The sequence below is a fragment of the Mastigoproctus giganteus genome, chromosome 3 (genome assembly GCF_048544385.1).
Source record: "Mastigoproctus giganteus isolate SK-2022 chromosome 3, ASM4854438v1, whole genome shotgun sequence".
Lineage (NCBI taxonomy): Eukaryota > Metazoa > Arthropoda > Arachnida > Uropygi > Thelyphonidae > Mastigoproctus > Mastigoproctus giganteus.
The window spans coordinates 110,730,540-110,735,226 of record NC_143577.1 but is presented as its reverse complement, the minus strand read 5'-3'; positions in this window follow the sequence as shown (position 1 = coordinate 110,735,226).

Here is a 4,687-nt window from a genome sequence, read left to right as displayed (position 1 = left end):
AGGAAACATGGGAACATCTTATCCATGACTGTGACAACTACGAGGACCTCGGATATTAGCTATATACACGCATCAACTCCTTACTAAAAAACCGAGAAGAAATAATATTGCAAGAAGAAGATAATTACCGGGCTTTCACCGTCTTTGCCCGCGAACTCTTTGAAAGACAAAGATCCCCGCCACATATCACTAACCAATGAAAGACTGCGAAACTCTGAACCTGAGGCAGATACAACATATGAGCGTGACGAACTGGACCTGACTTCTGGACTTGGACCACCACTGAACCAATGCAAAGACGAAGATTGCAACTTGGACTTTCTCAGGAGACGATTGTGGAACTTTGGGAAGAAATAAGGGAAGGGGGGGTGTCGTTTCCTCCCTCAGACATATCTGTAAGTTTTTTTGACACCAGTATTATTTCCATTCATACAGATTCCCTATTCCCTGCTATCCAACACAAATTCAATATTAAAGTCGGATATGCTGTCCTGAGAAAAGAAACTATGTAACGGTACAGTAAAGGTGGCAGTTTGGTGTAGTGATCACACAGTGCGGGATTAGACAAGGAAATCTGTCAAGCTCATTTGTTTATTTTCGTAGCGAGTATGTCAGACAGAAGGATAGCTGAAGGACAGCAACTGATCTTTCATGCCCCATATCGCCAACTTCAAACAGAAAATAAGTTCCATTTATCCTTCCCCCCGCCGCCGATGAGCAGGGGGGGAGGATAAATGAAACGTTTTAGCAGACTATGGACGTCCGATCAAGATCACACAGCTTGTTCTTATACACGAGTGGAGAGAATTGTCGAAACAATGGACAAACACGCTGGCAAATCAATTATAGCAAAGAGCATGCAGAAATTTGAACAGCACTTATCTTTTTTTCCACTCTCAAAACGAAATGGTCGCATCTGGCATTTGCACGAGTTCTTCTTGAAGTAGCAGCACTGAAAGGTTCCTCCTTGGAGTCAAGTAGGCGGTATTCTTGGTTTGTGGGAGTGTATCTTCTTGGTTCGCATTCATGGATAACGTGCTTCCAGGTTTCTATCTCGGCACAGGGACGTTCCTCAATAATGCCCATACTGTGGAGCTTATCTTTAAAAGGTCCATGTCCTGTGAGGAGGAAGGTGGTATTCAGCCCTAGGCAAAGCCATTCTAGAGCCTTTGGATATAGTTTCGTGGCATTGTATATGAATTCATGGGTGATCTGGCCTTTACTTGTCTCCCTCCACCTAGTCTGCTACTGTTGTGTCAGATGATCCGATATTCTAGCTTTTTCCTTTTTATACTCCTCAGTCATATCCATTGTGTATCCATTCGTTGTTATGGGAATTTTCCGTGAAAGGTGGTACTTCAGTCCACATCGGAGCATCTCAAAGTCCAGCGGGAGAGCCCAGTCAGGACTTGAAGAGCCACCGTACTTGTTGTGCTGCTTGCCTTGCCCTGGAGATCGTGAGGAGGACGTTGCTTGGGGTTGTCTCTAGTAGTCGTCTGTTGACCGCGGTTCCTGCCTTCAAGACCCACGCAGGGGCTCCGAAGGTTATGACGTGTAAAAAGCGTTTGATAGTAGAGGGATGGGGTTCTCCTGTTGAGCCCCAGTACCTGCGTGTCACTCTTGCAAATAGGACCGTATATCTTCTTATTTTCTGTTCTAAGTTGGTGATATGGGACATGAAAGATCAGTTGCTGTCCAGTATTATACCTAAGTATTTGAGTTGTTTGGACAATTTGATCTGTGGGAGCCTCCTCAGGTCCAAGGTACCCCGAAGTTAGATGGAATTAGATTTGGCTCAATTCTAAGAGTATGAGTGCTTGCCCAATCTTGAAGTATTTGAAGTGCCCGATTAGCTTGGGTCTCCAGGCAGGCTCTCGAGTTCGCTGCAGTCGTCAAGATTAGATCGTCTGCGAAGGCCTGTGCATCAACATCACACACATCCTTGGAGAAGAAATCGTCGAAAACGGCCTCCGGGTGCTGGCATAAGGAGCAACAATCTGGACTTTTCTATTTTGTAGGTATGATCTTAAACAGTTGAAAAGGTTTTGAGGAAGTCGCACCGCTCTGAGCCTTGGCAGGACGCTCGGCCACCACAGTGTGTCAAACGCCCCAGCAAAGTCAATTGCGATGGCCAGAAAATATTTTTTGGTGCCCTGACTTGTCTTGCAGAGAAGATTTCGAATTGCTTCAACCGTCAACATTCCGGGAGTGAAGCCGTACTGTATGGATGTATTGAGCTTGGCGTTGCGGTAATGTTGATTTATTCTTTTGTGTGGCATTCTTTCCATGATCTTACTGAGCGTGGATAACAGTGATATAGGTCTCTAAGAGTTTGGTAATTCCGGGGGTTGGGTTTTTGATGATTAGTTTCAGTGTTGCAATTTTCCATTCGACTGGAAATTGGCCCTTGCACAGGGCCAATTTCCAGTCGAATGGAATTGAACAAAGGGGCAGAAGATCTGGTACGAATTCAATGGCCTTTTTGCCATTTCCGGTTCAATTTGGTCTGGGCCTGGGCATTTCATGTTCATGGTTCTTTGCGCTGCCTCCTGCGTTTTCATCCATTGTAAATGGGGGTTCTGTCTGATTACTTTCGTATTGTTCATTGCCTTGGCATATATCTCTTTGTTCCAATGTCAGCTGGTTCCTGGAAAATGGTATCGGAATATGTTTCCTGCAGATTCGTCCCAGGTCGTCGTAATGGCGCCTTGGGGAGTTTTGGTTGCCATTACTACTCCCCCCTTGGGGAGCTTGTTTGTGGTGATCCTATACACCACTCCCCAGGGGTTTTCATTACCAGTTGTTTGGACCAATTTTTACCATCACCTCCTCTGGCAGCCAGGTCCTTCGAGTTCTTTGGAATTGTTTTTTTTTTTCCTGGACTGATTTCCTCATTCTATAGAGCTCCGGGGTCCATCAGGGCGTCGCTACTACCAAGGAAGAATGGAGGTCTCCGCCACGCCACTGTGATAATTATTTTAGTCACCTTCCTTTACATTTGGTCCGAGTTTTCCATCCCTCTTTGTTTAGCTGTTTGAGTATCGATGTGGTGCTGTTCTTGTATGCGGATGCTTTCCCAGTTGGATTTCTGGACATTAAATCTGTATAGCATGTGCTTTGCGGTTAGCGCTCTTCTAAGATTTCCTCTGATACTGTAAAATATAGTTCTGTGGTCTGAGGTTGTTCATTCATTTTGTACAGTCCAGTCAGTTACATATTTCTCTAGGTTTCTTGTTGCTAGTGTAATGTCAATCGTTGCTTCCCAGGTTAAGTTACTGTATGTTAGTAGGCAAAATGGCTGATTCTTTACTGTCAATGTTGAATTGGCTAGAAAGTCTTCCAATTTCTGGCCGTTTATGTTTTCTCTGCGGTCAGTTGCTGAGCATCCTGAGTGGCTGTAAGAACAAATTTCTTACACTTATCCTAGCGAATGTTATGTTATAAATATTATAACATAACAAGAAAAAAAAGATGTATATAGTAAATAATATTATTTACATAGGATGATTTTAAGCTTAGATTGCGATCGCTCCGTACCATACAGTCAAGTAGGGGAGGATTAACGTAACAACGGGAGGTAGCAGGACGGTACACAAGACAATGGGAGCACTGGAACACTAGTACAAAGGGGGCACCGCAAGGCCAGTTCATGGTCGCATAAACAGAAAGTGAGCAGCTCTTTGGAAGGAAAGAACAAGGGAACCGACTCCCCCTTGTGGAGAGGAAGATTTTAAGAACTAGGAGGGTGAAGAAAACCCTGGATGCGATATACACTATGTAGAAATGGCTGCCGCTATTTGAAACAGACCGACTCCTTGAGCACTTACTAATTTCAAGGAGCGGTAGAGAAGAAACAGAGTGGACTAATGGCGGTAAGTGAATCGGGAATGATCACAAGGAAATATCTAGAAATTGCTAGACGCCCTGTAGTTCATCGAAGTTGAAGAAAATTTCGTAAACAGGAAGTTACCCCAGGAGAGGGAGGGCCAAAAAAAAACGGAAGAAGTGGGAGAGAGCGAATGAGAATAATGAGATGATGGAGAACGAACGACGATTGGATAAAAATAGAATGAGCGGCTGAAACAAAAGGCAGATGCAAGAAAGGAGTGAGGTTTTTTTTTTTGGGAGAGTTGTGAGTTTTGGGAGTGTGGAAGTTGAGAGAGTTCCCGTGGAGATGCCTGAGTGATGTGCGGCTGGAAAGAAATCCCGAGAAGTGCCGGGAGAATCGCCAGAAGGTAGCGTACAGAGTAATGAGTTGCTGTTTAAGAGTTGTTGGAATAGGAAGGAGATAACCGTTGTAAGATGGAAACACCTATGCTGGAGCTGAGAAAAAAAGGATCGAAAAAGCCTCGGTATAGCAAGATAAGGAAGAGCTACATAGCCAGGCTTCTTAATAAAGTAGTAGGAAGAGTCCTGATAATTCTATTATGCTTCCCAGTTTCGTCGAACTGATCAGACGCCCAAAAAGCAGGCCGGAGCAACTTATTTAATAGCCGTATGTAAAGAAGAGCGAGTTCCTGAACGTAGGAGAATCCCTGTAGATGAACAGCAGTACTTTGCCGATGAAAAATTCCAGTTGGAGCCTGATGATGCCCTATGCTGTTGATGATGAGTCGCCCCTGAACTGAGAAAAGGTAGTGTAAAGAGTGATTCCCTAAGTTAATATGTAAGTACGAGATAATAATTT